At 32.4% G+C, this 17,365-nt stretch overlaps 1 protein-coding gene and 1 non-coding gene across 3 annotated transcripts in view; one reads left to right on the top strand and one right to left on the bottom strand.

The window, feature by feature from the left end:
• Immp2l (inner mitochondrial membrane peptidase subunit 2) overlaps positions 1–17,365 on the top strand; it is an 893,720-nt gene that overhangs the window by 317,566 nt on the left and 558,789 nt on the right. The gene's annotated exons all lie outside the window — the stretch shown is intronic.
• Positions 4,121–4,227, bottom strand: LOC113196872 (U6 spliceosomal RNA). The gene has a single exon (XR_003302618.1). It is a non-coding gene; the product is annotated as a U6 spliceosomal RNA (small nuclear RNA).

Below are 17,365 nucleotides of genomic sequence, written 5' to 3'. Positions count from 1 at the left end.
CTGTATAAGTATAAAATTATACTTGATACTTACAGTATTAAAATAATAATTAAAGCATAACATACATTTGGCTCAACCTATAGAACTTAAGTTAAAAATTCATAACAAGTAGCATTTTGTTTCCTTGATTAAAATAATTTTTATGGTCATTTATACTATATTGAGAAAAGAAAAAGATCATTTGAAGCACAAGTTTGTCCTTGTCAAATAGGTTAGTTTAACTTTAATTTTTTAGGCTTTCTTTTACTTTTGATACTTTTTACCTTTAATTTGAGGTAAATACTATATCCATTTTTACAGCTTAGATATGTTAATACGTAGAATTGTTGAATGACCTCAAAATCATATAGCTAAGTTGTAGAACCTGAATATGCATTGGTTTTCTATCTAGTTCTACACAAGCCCTTTGGAGAGGATAGTATGCCATGTGCTCCAGATGCCAAACAGAGAACTACAGGATTTATTTGCCCAGCTGGATTTTGGTTGTGCTTTGATCCCATCCTTTTTTCTATGCCCCTATCTTTGTGAATGGAAATATTTACTTGTACCTTTATATATTGTATCCTTCTAAGTTGCTTTTAATTTTACAGGAGCTCTCAATGTGAGATTGCCTTGAGCCTCAGAGAAGACTTTGGACTTAAATTTTGAGCAATCTTGGAACTCTTGAGACTATGAGAACTCTTGGAAATGGACAAAATATATTTTTCATTGTGAGATGGTTGTGAACTTTTGGGGGCCAGGGGTGGAATGTTATGGTTTGGATGTGAGTTGTCCCCCAAAACTGACATGTAAGATAATTCAAGAAGGTTCAGAGGAGAAGTGATTGAATTATAAGAGTCTTAACCAATCAGTGAAATAATCCCCTAATAGGGATTAACTGAGTCAAGTGGTAACACGTGGCTGGAGGAGGTGGGAATTGGGGTGTGGCTTTCGGGTATATATTTTTTATCTGGCAAGTGGAGTCTGTCTCTTGGCTTTCTGATCATCATGTGAGCTACCTTCCTCTGCCCATTATTCAGCCATAATGTTCTGCTTCATCTTGAGCTCTGAGGAATGGAGCCAGTCTTCTATGGACCTCTGAAACTGTGAGCCCTCAAAGACACTTTTCCTCCTCTACAATTATTCTGTTCTGGTCTTATAGTCACAGTAGCAATAAAGCTGACTGAAACAAGTTTCAAAACTTATGCATCTTCATCTTTACCCGTTACTTGTTGTCATGGGTAGAATTTAAGTTTTTACAAAGAAAATAATATTTTATATTCAACTCATAATATGAAAGAGTAGTAAAATTTTTTAAAGTGGGTTTTTTGCCAAAGTTTATTTTTAATTTTGAATTAATATATATTATATTTTCTGCAAATGAGTCACACCTATAGTGATTTGGAATGTATTTGTATATATTTAACATAGATACAATCTTGTTATAACTCAAAAGCATATTTTATAAATAGTTTTTGGAAAACAAAAGGCAAATATAAATTTAGTATTTGTACAGTCCAGACCTAAAAACATCAATTACTGTGAAGTGTTTTAAGGAATAGTATGATCACAATACTGTAGGATTTTCCTGTGTTCAGAATGCTCATTTAGAATTATTGTACCACATGTAGTTTTAGATCTCTGTGGTTTGAATTTTGAAAGTATTTTGTGTTCATAACATCTTTGTCTTTCTAAGACATAGGGCTTGACTTGAGGAGGACAATGTGGCAGAGACTTAAATATTGGGATTAGAATGAAAATAATTTTGTTTAATTTTTCCAATATTTGATTATTATGTTTCAGGGAGAAATGTAACAAGGTAATTGGACAGACTACCAATGCAAATTGGGTCAATAGCCTCACGTATAAAAGCTATCCCTTATAATAGAGTTGACAGTATCACAGATCTTTTTTAAAAAAATGGAACCATCCCCAACATGAAATAATGGGAGTGTAGGTATACAACACATGGTACAATTCTTCCTTTTAATTACCATTTGAGAACAAAATCCAATTTTGCAGCTGGTCCCTCTTCATTTTATTTGCCTTGACTAAAGCTCATGCCTAAGGGGTTTGAAACATGACAGACAACAGGTGTGAATATGTATCTAATAATTGATTGCAGTTTCTGTCCTTTCTTTAAAAATTGGCTATATTGAAAACAGATGTAATGCAAATAAAATATCTTCCCCCCACCATGTGTAATATGCTTTCCAATTCATGGTTAGATTATGTATCTGAATCAAACCAGAAACTTAAATAAGTCAAGTTATTAAATTATTCTTGCTAGAAGAATGGATTTTGAAGGAATGATGAGTTTCAGTTAAGTGAAATTGGCAAGTGGCTGTTAATTATAGCCTAGTGTAACATTGATTTGTGACTAGGAGAAATGAAAACATAGCAGGAAAAGTGCATCCTTAAGGAAACATTCTGTATTATTGATGCACTTTGTTTCCTTAACAGTCACTACAAAAACTTTATTTGAATTGAAATTTAATTGTACTAAGGGGGAGTCCATTTATTGTCAATTTTAAAACATTGAATACTGTGAATATAAGATGGTAATCCCAAATTATTAGTAACTATTAATAACTAATTCTACCACTCTTCTTTAGAAAGACAAAAGGTGTTTTATTATATACAAGATCCCTTTTTTAATAGCAGAAGTTACAAAATACCACTTAATTACATTTAGTCAGAACAGTTAGGCTTACTCATTGTGCAGATTTAACAGACTATTGAAATAAAATAAGTTGATTTGACTTCTTTTTTTTCACTCCATTTTTTTTCTAGTGGCGATAACTCTCATCTTCTTGCCAAATTAATGGAATTTGGCAGTAAAACATAAGCAGTTGAAAAAATGTGGGAGAAGATTAAGTTTTCTGGATTTCATAAAGGATCACCAGAGATAAAGAGATTGTAAAAGAGGTGGTCTTATCAGGCTGATTTTCTGTGTTAGGCATTTGTCTGTTTTCTATCAGAGACTAGTGGACCTAAATTTAAAACCTTTGCCTTAAGAGTATTATTTTTGTTTTTATAGATTTTGGTAAATGTGATGAATTCAGCTAAGTAGGTGTTCATAATTCTTGCAAATTTCATATTTGTTTTGTTATTATGTATGAGAACATGAGATTCAAATTATACTCAATGTTTGTGAAAATTAACAGTGGACAGTGGTATGATGTTAATTAACATAAATTAGGCTTTATAGAAATTAGTGCCTTAGAGACTGACTACAGGTTTTTGAGTTCGGAGAATACTGACTTTTATAGATGACATTTGTGTAAAGAAAATAAGTCAGGGAGATGATTCCAGGGAAAATAAGTGTATTTACTCATAGATGTAGCTTGATTAATAAATTTGGCATAGGATAATGTTGATCAGAATGTGAATTTGAACCAGTCATTGAAGTTCCAGTTGGTATAGACCTGGAATTAGTCCAAATTTACATATGAGACAGCTGATTTCTCTCCCTCACTTCCCTGCCCCAATATGTAATTTTCTAGTCAGACCATTTTATGATATATAAATCATTTTAATGATTTCCAGAGGCATTGGAAGGAAGGTTACTGTTACTGTAAGCATTGTGACATTTACCTGATTCTTCTGTAGGCCAGCTGATGGGTATCTTGATATTCTGTAAATTCTCTATCTCCATAAAGAAAGCTATTATTACTACAGTTATATTAAGTATATTACATGCATTTTCAGATTAATTTGAAAGATAGTTTTCTTGTGCCTATTATACAGTTGTAAAAATTTTAAAGAATTTAAGGAACTTACTCAAGGTGTTATAGCTGCTAATTGGCAAAATTTGGACCTAAACTCAGTCTAGTTGCAAAATCTTGACTTTTTCATACACTGTTATGAATTATTTAAATATATTTATACTATATTTGTTTACTTATATTTAAATAATTTTCACACATTGATATTTTACCTTCCGTGGGGTCATTATCACTCTAAAACCTTCCTTCTATATCTTTTTGTTGTGTCTTACTTCAGAGTAAGTTAAAATATTGAATTAGTGAATGTGCTGTCCTAATCATAAAACTGAAAAAGAAAAGAATTTTCCAGTCAATTGGGACAAGTCATAATAAATAATATTAGGAAAGATTTTTATAAGATATCAGTTTCTAAAAAAAGTATGGAATTCCTCACGAATTTGTGTGTCATCCTTGTTAAGAGGCCTTGCAAATCTTCTTTGTATTAATCTAATTTTAGTATATGTGCTACTGAAATGAGCTCAGATTATTCAGTTTTTAAGGCTTAGGATAGCATTGGGGTTTTTTTTCCAATTTCTTTAAATGAGTTACCCTTTGTAATTTTGAATAGTATCAAAACAGGAAACTATGAAGTACTTTTAAGGCATATTAACTCAATACTTATCATTTATTTTAGGAACACTATGTGGCAGACATTGTTCTTGGGTATAGAAATATTAAATTCTTCAAATAAGATATTTTTTTCTTATTTTGTGAATTATATCGTCTTTCCTTTGTCTGTTTTTAAATTTTTATAAATTCTTTCAGAAACTTCGGTGTTGTAGATTCTTATTTTCTATGACCAGAGAATGTCCATTTAATTGTATTAGAATATTTCAGCCTAGATGGAATTACATGGACTAGATTTATATTTCTGCCTCAAAATAACTAAAATGAACAAGTACACATGTGAGAGATTAGTTTTCACACATTTGATAAATTGCAGCAAAAACTGTGATTACTTAAGAATGGAAAAATGAACTAAGCCCTATAATTGTGCCAGCTTACTGCCAATAGAGATTTTCCAGTCCTTGGCACAGGAAAGAAAACCCATGTGAAACTTAGCAGCTTCCCAGGGTTCACATAACTGAATTGGGAGTCTGAGGAGGTCTGGTAGTTAAAGTTTGCAGGACAGAGTACAAGATTTAGAGAAAGATATAGAAACAAAAACTATAAAAATTTAAAGAAATCTACCTTAGATACTTTTGCTGTGTATCAGTCAGCACATCAGGAAACTATAGATGGCTGACACCTTAATTATCTCAAAAGGAACACAGGGAACAATCCTCAGAATTCACAGAATAATTTGTGTTTATATCAGCCAGAAAATGGAAAACCTTCATAATTAATAAAGTCCTTTCATAGTCAGATTACTGCCCTAGCAATGAAACAAATTCAGGCCTAGATTTGAAGTTGCTTCAGTTCTTTCTAATAAAGCTTGAAAGCAAACTTCTATATGAGTAACTGTTGCCAAGTAACTTAACTATTTTCCAAACAAAGCTTAGGAATGCTAAGAACAAAAGAATATGTAGTTCTTCAAAAGGTTAAATTCATAATGTTTAAAATCTAATAAGAATTACTAGTTATGTAAATACACAGGAAACCATGATTCAAAATGAGTAGAAAACTAACAAAACAAACAAAAATGTCTAGAAATGACACAAATGATAGAAGTAGTACATACTAATGATAGGTGTATCAAAAGAGTTACTATTACCTTTCATCTGTTCAAGAAAGTAAAGATTAAATATACTAAGTATAAATATTGAAGATATGAAAAATATACAAATCTAACTTCTAGAGATAAATAACATAGTGTGCAAGCTGAAAAGTTCATGGGTATAAAGCAGTGTACACTCCATAAGAAAAGATCAAGAGCTGGACAGTATAGTTATTTATAGAAATTACCCAAATGAACCACAGAGAGAAAAATTAGTAAAAAGTATATCAGTGATCTGTGAGACAATTTCCAGTGGCTCAATATATGTATAATTGAAGTGTAAGTGGAGGAGGAGGAAGAGGAGAAAGATGAGTTAAGACATAAATATTTCAAAAAATAGTCGGAAAGAGAGAAAAAATAATTAAAACTATAAACTCAGATCCAACAAACTCAGAGGCCAAGAAAATGATACCAAGGTATTTCATAATCAAATTGCTTAATACCGCTGATAAGGAGAATACTTTAAAAATTCAGATAAGAGACATATAAAGTAAAAAGAAACAAGGATGGCAAGAGATTTTTTTAAACTGGGAATAATATAATACAGATACAAGGAAATAACATTTTTAAAATATTAAAAGAGAGGGGCTGGGTTGTGGCTCAATGGCAGAGTGCTTGCCTAGTGTGAGGCTCTGGGTTCAATCCTCAGCACCACATAAATATCAATGAATAAAATAAAGCTATTAATAAAAGTATTAAAACAGAGAAACTACCAATGTGAAATTATCTTTCCAAAATAAAGATAAAAGGAAAACTTGCTTATGCATAGTAAAGTTGAAGCAATTAATCACTGGCATGCTGTGGTGAATGAAATGTTTAAAAAAAGTACTTCAGACAAAAGAAAAATGTTATCAGATGGAAACAGACTATAGAAAGGAAAAAAGAGCACTGGAGATGGTAAAATTTCCATATATCAATAAGCATATGGAAGATCTGAACACTTTTCATATGGTATAACTGACATTTACATAATACTCTATCCAACACAGTAAAAAACATATTCTTTTCAAGCACATAGGAAATTACCAGGATCGACTATATTCTGGATGTAAAATAAGACCCAATATAATAAAAAGGTTGTGCATCATACCAACATACTTTTGCAGTTTAATGGAATTAAATTAGGAATCGATAACAAATACCTTGAAAATTCCAACATATTTGAAAATGAAATAATACTTCTACAAATTACTCACGTTAAAGAAGAAATCAGAAACAAATGAAGAAAATGTTTTGAATTGAATGAAAATGAAAACATCATAATTTGTTGAATGTAAATAAAGCAATACTTGGAAATTTATAGCACTAATTATATGAGTACTCCAATCCTACTATATTAAAGTCACTAATTAGTGAATAATTTATCCTTCTTAGTTTCCCCAAATAATTCTGCCTATGGAGGGAAATTTTAGTTACTGAGTAAGCATAATATTTAATTTTCAATATGGTGCTGCAAAGCAATTGATGTGTAAAAATTATATGCTATATTTGGAATTCCTGAATTTTAACATTTAAACTTTATTAGGTATTATTTTCTAATTATGTCAAATAGTCAGAATATTGGTTGGTTACTTTTTAATCTATTTTATAGAAGTTGAATATGGATTTCAGAAGAACTGTCTTCTGTTATCTAAGTTCATGCTATCAGTGCTGGCACCAAACATCAATAAATGTTTGTTCTGATACTGATCAAACATATTTTTATGAATCTTTATTTTTCAAGTATAAAATTCACATTTTGGAAACATTTTTTGCATCCTGAATAAAATAATTATTTGTAATTTTTTTCTTAGTCATCTCAGTGAAATGATCATAAATTGAATTGAAATCTCTGATTTCATTTGCTTATTTCCCCAAATTCTGATTTTGTTTGAATATCGGAGAATATTTTGGATCAAGTGCTATTACAAAGGAGATTTTAAGGTATTTGATTTGGAATTTTTTAAATGAGATCACATTTTATAAATTTTAAGGTATTAAGATTTGGAATTTTATAATGAGATCACATTTTCTTTTTACATACAAATCAGCCAAGCAATTATACAAGATCAATTATTTAGAATGATAAGCTTTGCTTTGAACATTAGAGTTTATATTTCTTATTATTATAAAAGGAAATTACTTATTTTAAAAATTGGCTAACTTTGGCCTGGGATTGTGGGCTCAGTGGTAGAGTACTCACCTTGCACATGCGAGGCACTGGGTTTGATTCTCAGCACTACATAAAAACAAACAAATAAACAAATAAATAAAGGTATTGTGTCCAACTACAATTGAAAAAAAAAATTAAAAACCCCATTGGTTAACTTATTTGTCTTCATTTAATGAAATTTATTTTCATTGTATAAAAAGTACTTTTATCTAGCAGTTACTGATCATTAAAGATGAGTTAGGTTCAGTATTTTCAACGGGAATAGAGAAATAAGAGAAATTTTTGTCTTGAAGTTGGTTACCCTAATGGGAGTGGTTTGCTGCCTGGCAAGACAGAAGTGGCAATAGAGTGAATTAAGTTCAATGATTGAGTTATAAGCATAATGCTTTTAAAGCACAGCTAAGCTCTATTAGTATAAGCTGGTAAGGGAACTCCTTTCCCAAGGAGTTGAGAAGGAAATTCTAGGCTCATAGAAAACACAAATATTCAAAATTGTTGACTTACACAGGGGTATGAATTGGAAGTAATGGGTGGGCATGTAAAGGTAATAAGGATAAGTTATAGAGTTTAGATTTCCTATTATATATGGGGATATACTATAGAGTGAATGACCTAATCCTATTTTCCAGTTGTGATCTGTCATTCTGAAGTTATTCTGTAGTATGTAATGGAGGAGTAACCAATGACTACAAGTGAGAAGAGTGGTTTAGAACTTCTTAGTATTTGTTATTGGTCTGTTTTCTTTTCATTTAAAAGTTGGAAAATCTAATTTAAGGTGGGCTAACATAAATAATAAATAAATGTATTGATTTAGGAAATTCAAAATTTCTGAGCCAGACCCAGCTGACTTGAGTACTGGCCTACATAGTTTTACACTGTCCTGGTCTCTCAGTAGGTTATGGATTGTGAGTTCACATGACTAAATGACTTTCCTTCCTTTTTTAAATTCCCGCCCAAATGAGTCAGTATGGTGGATTAATTATGAAAAGTGTATACATTTCTGTGAGATGTATTGCTCATTTTATTGACCTTTTTTCTTTAAACTGAAGATTCTTTGTTGACACATTATGAACTGCTCCTAGGACTATAGGTATAAAAATACTGGCAAAAATTCTGTATTCTTCATCCTATATAAAGTTTATGAAAGGATATTTTTTGTTGAATTATCATGTTTAAATTTATGCTACTCGTTTACATTTTAAAAAGTGAATGAAGTAGTTGTGTAAATACTTAATATGTATTCATCTATTCCACATTTATTGATCATTTATTTTAATTTTTTATTTGTAGTCATTAGTTATATATCATAATAGAATATATTTTGACATATTATACATATGTGAAGTATAATTCTTCTTCTGGTTATACATGATGTAGAATGTCATTGGTTATACAATTATACATGCGTATACAATAGTAATATCTGATTCATGTTATTATCTTTCCTATTTCCATTCCCTTAATTTCCCTTTTTATAATCCAAAGTATAAGGGGAGTAAACAAGGACAGGGTAGGGACGAAGAGCTTGAGAAGAAGATTTACATTAAACAGGGATGAGAGGTGGGAGGGAAAGGGAGTGAGAAGGGAAATTGCATGGAAATGGAAGGCGATCCTCAGGGTTATACAAAATGTCATATAAGAGGAAAGGAGGGGCAAGACAAGATAATACAAATGGAAGTAATGATTTACAGTAGAAGGGGTAGAGAGAGAAAAGGGGAGGGGAGGGGAGGGGAGGGGAGGGGGGATAGTAGAGAATAGGACAGACAGCAGAATACATCAGACACTAGAAAGGCAATTTGTCAATCAATGGAAGGGAAACTGATGTGATACAGCAATTTGTATATGGGGTAAAAGCGGGAGTTCATAATCCACGTGAATCAACCGTGTAATATGATGTACTAAGAACTATGTAATGTTATGAACGACCAATAAAAAAAAATAAAAAATAAAAAAATAATCCAAAGTACCTCTATTCTTCTCTACCTGTACTCTTTATTGTGAATTTGCATACACATATGGATTTTTTGACATTGACTTATTTTACTTAGCATGATATTCTCCAGGTCCATCCATTTACCAGCAAATGCCATAATTTTATTCTTCTTTAAGACTGAGTAATATTCCATTGTGTATATATACCACATTTTCCTTATCCACTCATCTATTAAAGGGTACCTACGTTGGTTCCATAGTTTAGCTATTGTGAGTCAGGCTGTTATAAACATTGATGTGGATGTGTCATTTCTTTTTCTCATTTGTGATACTGATTGTGTATGTGAAAGTAATTTTGTTTGGTATAGTTTTTATTTTTGAGAAATGTTTTCTAAAACCCTTTTGAGAACTATCTTAAGGTTAATATTGACTTGCTAGATAAATTCAGATTGACTTCCTTGATAGTACACTACAATTTGGCAGTATTCCATATAGAAAAAAATATTATACTTGACAGTTGTATCATATGATATTCCTTGAGAAACCCTCAGAAGAGTGTTTTGGTTATTTTTGGAGTGCCTACACTTACACCTTTTTATAAAGATTATAATACACATATATACAGTACAATTTTTCATATCTCTGGTTGTATAGAAAGTATGTTCCCAATGTAATGGATTCTGCTGTCATTTATTTTTTAAAAATCAATTAAAAATTTAAAAAGAGAGAAAAAAGATTATAATACATATTTACTCATGTTTTTCTGTCTTTATTTTACTTCAACTACTCAGTCATCATTCATTTATTCTCTTCCAGTGAACAAATATTTACTAAGCTCCTACAATATGTGTTGTTCCTGGTGGATAAATAGATATGAATATTTTCCCTCATGGGACTTTTGCTGTGTTGGGAAAGACAGATTAAATAAATAAGCATACTAAGTTGACAACTGGTATGAGGGGAAAAAAAAAGGATGCATTACGAGGGAGGTTGCAGCCTACTTTAGAATGAGCCAAGTGAGAGGTCTCTCTGGGGAGATAGCATTCAGCAAGAGCTGATGGTGATTAAAATATTTGGAGAAAAGCCTTTACAAATACTTAGATGAGGGAAAGCTGGGTGGTTTGGAAGAATCAAAGATTTGTGGTGGTTAGGAGTGAAGACTAAGTTTGAGTAAGATAAGCTTTTGCTGTTTGGTTTTTTCCATGTTGGGTTATTTCCATGTTTTAGAAAGTATGAAGTAAAGTTCATTAAGCACTCCTGCATTAATTATAGTAGTAGGAAACATATAATAATATAAAATATTGGAATAATTTACCTCAGCCATTTGAAAAATGAAAAAAATATCAGTGTGACGTTTTGTCACTTATTAAGTATGTGCGGAGATAGACCCAGTAAACTGATTGCTGATAGAATATTTGAATAATTCTTGGTTTCAGTATTATAGATATTTTCCTTTGTGTGTGTGTGTGTGTGTGTGTGTGTGTGTGTGTGTGTGTGTATAAATGTGTATATATACACGTACATATTTACTTGTTTAGCTGGGTTCAAATATTGAGTATATTGTTGATTAAAGTCTTTTCAGAGTATCTCTATTAAATCAGTATTTATTGACAACATTCTTTAAAAAAAAAAGCCAGGTAGGGTTCAATTTCCATTCTTCCTTTATTGAAATGCCATTTTGCAACCCTCTCTTTTTCAAGATTACTTATTTTCATTTACTAAAGTGAAATGAAAGACAAGACATAATACCCATTGGCTTAGTGGAACAGTGTGATCCTTGAACTAACTATATGTCTTAAATATTTTAGTCTAAATGAGCTGTTTGGAGCAAGCATTTTTCATTTGCAACTCACAGGATTCCTTTGTATTCCATTATTGTTACAGATTCTAGTTGCATTTATTTGTTAAACTAACTCCTTGAAATTCTCTTTGTGGTCCTATTGTCTTGAAAATGGTTTTGTTGCTCAAAGCAACTTGAAATTCCCTTTTGCCTTGAGAACTTCATTCTTTCATCTGTTTTCTCTACTTGTTAAGTAACATTGCTCTTGCTTAATTTGGGAGCTTTAGAGTTGGCTTTACTTCATGTGGCCCAAGACCTGATGACAGTGTGTAGACCTTGGGGAAATCACTTGAATCTTCTCAGTCCATGTATGGTTTGACTTCATCTGAAGGCTTGCCTACTTTCAGTCTCTTCTCTTTCTTCCTAGTCTAATAACATTTTTCTAACTTACATAGAAATTTCGCTTATCAACAGTATAACTACAACTCTACTAATACTGAATCTACTTATATGACCACTGACAGTCTCATTAAGTGTCTTTGCCATATAAGGACTTCAGGTGGGATGTCCTTTTCAGATTCATCTGAAAATATCTCCCATTTTATTGTCTACATTTTGGCTTCATTGGGTGTTCTTTTTTATTGATCATTTCTTGACCTCCTCCCCTCTTCTACCCTGCCCATAAGTGTGTATATAAGCATTTTTACCTTTGTGATCTGACAAGAACAACTTAGAGGAGGAAAGGTTTATTTTGATTCACAGTTACAGAAGTTCAGTTCCTGGTCACTCAAAACTCCGTAGCTCTGAGTCTGAGGTGAGGTAGAACATCAGACAGAAGAGCATGGTAGAGGAAAGCAGCTCAGGATATGATAACCAGGAAGGGCAGGGCGGGGTGGGGTGGGGGTGGTGGTGGGTGGGGTGGGGAGCATGTGCACTCCACTTATCACAGACAAAATATAAGGTCCCAGTGACCTACTTCCTCCAGCCACTCCCTATAGGTACTATCCACTTAATTATTCAAGTTGATTAAGCCACTGATTAGGTTGTAGTTTTTATAATCTAGTCCTTTAACCTCTGAACACTCTTTCCTTGTCTTACCCAAGAGCTTTTGGAAGATACCACATATCGAAACCATAAAACTGTGGTAGTTAACTTTGTGTTGCTGTGACAATATATGTGAGAAAATTAAAAGGAGGAAAGGCTTATTTTTTGCCTGTAGTCTTAGAGGTTTCAGTTCATGGTGGCTTGACTTGTTGCTTTTGGGCCTGTATGGCACAGTACATCATAATGAGAACACAGGACAAAGAAAGCAGCTCCCCTCATGGTGGCCTTTGTCAGATCTTACTCCCTGTTCCTTAACTTAGACCCATTATTTAGCTATCAACCCCAGCAATATCATTTTCAAAGACCTTTTTTCTTTATACCCTTTCCTCAGTAATCACAAGCCAAAGGCAGGTTTCTTAGCACTTCCTTCCTTGAGATCACATGTTAGTTTGTAATTACATACTTGTTAATGTTAGTGTGTGGTTACTCTTTCTCATTGTCTCATGCCTATTCATTAAATTTAAAGGTCTATGAGTGCAGGTGTTATAGCATTACTAAATCTTCAGAAGTTGTCATAGGACCTAAAACTTTCATGGTGGCTAATAAATATTTGTGAAAAAAAATATGATTAAGTGAACATTAGGTGAATATACTACCACTTTAGCCTAAAGATTCCTGTAAAACAGAACCAGCATTGTCACACATTTATTTTCTTTCCTGATACAAGATAAATATCATGTTTAATTATTTCATTTTTTGACTTATACAAACCTTTAGAATTTATTAATGCTATCATCAAAATTGTCTTAAAATAAGGTTAAAATAAGTATTTAATCTTGTTGCTTTGCCTTCTGTGTTTCTTCTCTTTTAAATCTCTTTAGTCCTCAAATTCCTGTGTAGTCTAGGGGCAGCAGACCTTTCTAATGTTTGAGTTCATATCAGACCTCATCAGGTATTTGTTAACTGAATAAATGGATTATTTACAAGGCAAGAAGCTGTCCGTCAGATTAATTAAGCTGGTTGTAGAAATAATCCAGTGATGAAGAATGCTAATACTAGCAGCTCCATTTTCATGATTAAAACAAATGCCCTAGGTACACATTTCTTTTTCTATGCCATCATAACAAATAAAGACCCTGTCACCCCAGCAACTCATTATTGTTTGTTTTCTATTTAGTTAAGTCCAAAGAGATCTTCTGTGGGTATAGTTGGGAATTTCTGAAAGCTTGCAAATCCCTGTTGTTACATAAAGCTGAAAATAAACCGTATGCTAGCCCATGCCATACTGTCCAGGGTCTTTTTTTGAATTATGTCTAAGAGCTGAGAAAATGTAGCACAGAGAGTTTTACCAAAGCTTATGTAATCTTCAGTTCTTCATGCTTGGACTTTTTCTAAGCATTTCTCTAAATAACATTTCCTAGGTATTTAGACAGAGTTTAGAATCATTTTCCATAACGAACGAAAGAATGCTTCTAATTGAACTTTACCAAACATTTGTCTTTAAAATGGACAAGCCTGTGTATACTAATGGAATATTTCAGTGTATTCAAAAATTTCCTGGAAATTCTTTACTAATTCCAATTTGTTGGCATCATTCCCAATAAGTTGAACACTTATACCACATACTATCCTAGAAAGGTGGAAGTAGATGGTGGAATATGGGGATAGAGTGAGGTAGTTTGATCACATTTGAAATAGCTGTAGCACATTCTTTCTGGACACCATGAGGGATCTTGACTGTAAGAGGAGGGAGTTATCTTAATCACCTTACTGTGATTTGCATACACTGAGCTAATAAGTGACTTAGGTTTCTGTCCCATGGTTGAGTAGTTGTTAATTTTTTAAAAATAGTCTCAGTATTTCATTTTAAATGGAAATGGAAGCAGACCCTCAGGGTTATACAAAATTACATACAAGAGGAAGTGAGGGGAAAGGGAAAAATAATACAAGGGGGAGAAATGAATTACAGTAGAGGGGGTAGAGAGAGAAGAGGGGAGGGGAGGGGAGGGGAAGGGGAATAGTAGAGGATAGGAAAGGCAGCAGAATACAACAGACATGAGTATGGCAATATGTAAATCAATGGAAGTGTAACTGATGTGATTCTGCAATCTGTATAAGGGGTAAAAATGGGAGTTCATAACCCACTTGAATCAAAGTGTGAAATATGATATATCAAGAACTATGTAATGTTTTGAACAACCAATAAAAAAAAGCACACACAAAAAAGAAGATATTTGGAAAATTATTAAAGGATGCCACTCTTTGTTCAATTTTTTTTTTGCTTTGGTAAATACTTTCCAAAAATTGATATGATATAATGAATTTATTATTGTTATATTGTAAAAAGTTAATAATTTTCAAAATTGTCTAAACTTTAGATATTATCAATATCAATAAATATAAATCATATAGACAACAAAAAAAGAAAACTAAGGATTTTTAAATCAGTAGATTTTTTTAAAAAAGTACTGTAAATGATTTTTAAGAAGTATTAGTGTTCCCATTAGAATGCATGTGTAATCATTGTAGATAGAAGTTACTTTGTAACAAAGATGACTGAGTAGAAGTACTTAAGGGTTTCAGATTATTAGCAGAGTAGTACATTGTTAGTATGGTTACTATTACAATAATAGCAGGTGGTTTAAAAAAGTAGTATTGCTAGAATTTCTTGATTTCTTTCTCAAAAGGAAACACCTTTCAAGAAAGGGTATAAATTATATTATCCCTTATTTTTACATATATTATTTTTAACATATTAAAATACCTTTCACCTGAGAGTGTTGAGGACCCTTGTTACATCTCTTAAAATTGATATTTCCAAGAACAAAGGCTGTGTTTAATCATAGTTCTTCCTTCTGCAAGAAACTATAGAATACTGATGTATTTTGGACAAAGTTTCAGTGGCACAAATGCTATTGTTGCCTAACAGAAGAAGTCTCATGCAGAACTCAGAGAATTTCTCCAGAATGTGGTCAGTTTTTCGGAAAAGATATTTTTATGAACTTGTTCCCTAGTCCTCCTCTACTTCTAACACATACTTGAGAGAGCAGATAAATGGATTGTGTTGGCCTTGGCCATCTGGTCCCAAGGACCATAAGGTAGTTACTGTGGTTCTTGTGCTCGGATTCCAGTATTTCCTGGTTTGGGGGAGATAATTCCAAATTTAAGAACTTTTGATAATTTTTTTAATAAATGAAATTTTTTTCTTGTAAGGACCATTTTGGTTTTTTAACCTAATCTCTTGATTCAAATGGATAGAAGTAGTGTTGGCTTCATCAAGTTAAGTACTCCGATTCTAGACACATTTCATTCCACCACATATCCTGAGTGCTTCTGTCCCCAAACTGATAGCTTTTTAGGTCTGTTTCTTTTATTTATATACTGGAATTGTGGAGGATGGTACTTTCCCTTTGATTTCAAAGAAGAGAATTATTTTGTGTTGCAGAAAGTTTTATTTTTTCCAACATGAAGATAAAAATATTCAACAGCAGATAACCTCTTAATGAGGGAATTCCTGATAAGCCTTTCTGAAGTCAATTCTGACATTATTTCTGATAGTTTTCAGTGGCCTGGGGCTAGGTTTCAATGGAAGCAATTCAGAAATCTCTACATGCTGTTAAAAAAGTTATGTCGTGTTAGGTTCTCTGTCAAATAAAACTAATGAGACAAGAGATTGATAGCAGAAAAATTTCAAATATCTTTCAAAGATATTGGTTTACTTGAAATGTTATAAATACACCTCTGGATTAAGATTAACTTTAAAATAGCCTATAATGTATTGTATTATTTTAAAATTTGATAGATGGTGGAATTCTGTTTATAAAAATATTAAGAATATTGATAAGTGTTTAAACATAAGAAGATAATTATATTTGATAAATATACCTTTGATAGCTGTACTGAGCTAATGCTTACATGTTTATTGCATACTTGCAGTATTAGAGGTGATTTGTTGCTGGCTTATACAGAATATGACAGCAACTTTATTAAATGTTTCTACTCCGTTTTTCTCTTTATAGGCACTGACTTTTGGTAGGCACATATATATTTATATATTCCTTGCTATCCCTTTTTAACATTGTCCTTCGGGAGTGGCAAAGGCAGTTTTAGGTAGATATGGTTTCATACAGAACCAGTTCCTGTGACAAGGGTTTCCTCTTGGGTTCTATAAAAGTAACTGGCCCTTACAATCTAAGACTAAAAGAACATAGGGGGATACTTTGTAATATATCCTACTGCCTTCTTTGCTTATTGATTTTTCAGAACAAGTGTTGGCTGGAGACAGAAATTTGTGGTCTCTTAGAGTAATGATTTGGTGAGGAACTGAAATATAGAGAAAAAGGAAGAGGATAAAAAAGCAGTGGTAATGGAATAGTGTGTATTGGTATAAATGGAGTACTGAGTGGCTGTTTACAGGTGGTGGTGTCGGGTAGTGCTGCATTCCGTTACCAGTGCCACAGGATGATGACCGGTACCACTGAAGGCAGTGTGCCTAAATTCCCCCCACCTCATTTTTCTACCTTAGCATTTTCTTGGTATTTATTCTTCTCTCATCCATTACATTCTTTCTCTATATGATATCCCATTTCATCAGGGATGCCAATCCCCCAGACACCTCTCTATTCTACTGACATTTCCTATCTTCTCCATTGATTATCATCTTGCCCCATAAACTTGCTCATGTTTCCTCTGTGGTTCTCTTCCTTCTATCACATTATGATGTTCCAGAAGAGTGTTACAATTGTTGTGGACTCAAAAATATCCTGTTTGAGAATGCCTTTTTCTAAAAAAAAAAAAAAAAAAAAAAAAGCCCCAATGTTCATAATCTAAATTTTGGTTGTTGGCACAGTTAAAATTTCTTCCTTATTTTACTTTACAATTAGCTAGAATTATGTTACTGTAAAATGAAATTATACATTGAGTCTTTAAAATCTTTTGGTCTATTTTGTATGTTTTTTGATACTGGGGATCAAACCCAGGGGCACTTGACCAGT

Source organism: Urocitellus parryii, chromosome 3, assembly GCF_045843805.1.
Source record: "Urocitellus parryii isolate mUroPar1 chromosome 3, mUroPar1.hap1, whole genome shotgun sequence".
In the NCBI taxonomy this organism is placed as follows: domain Eukaryota; kingdom Metazoa; phylum Chordata; class Mammalia; order Rodentia; family Sciuridae; genus Urocitellus; species Urocitellus parryii.
This window is presented reverse-complemented; position numbering and strand designations above follow the sequence as displayed.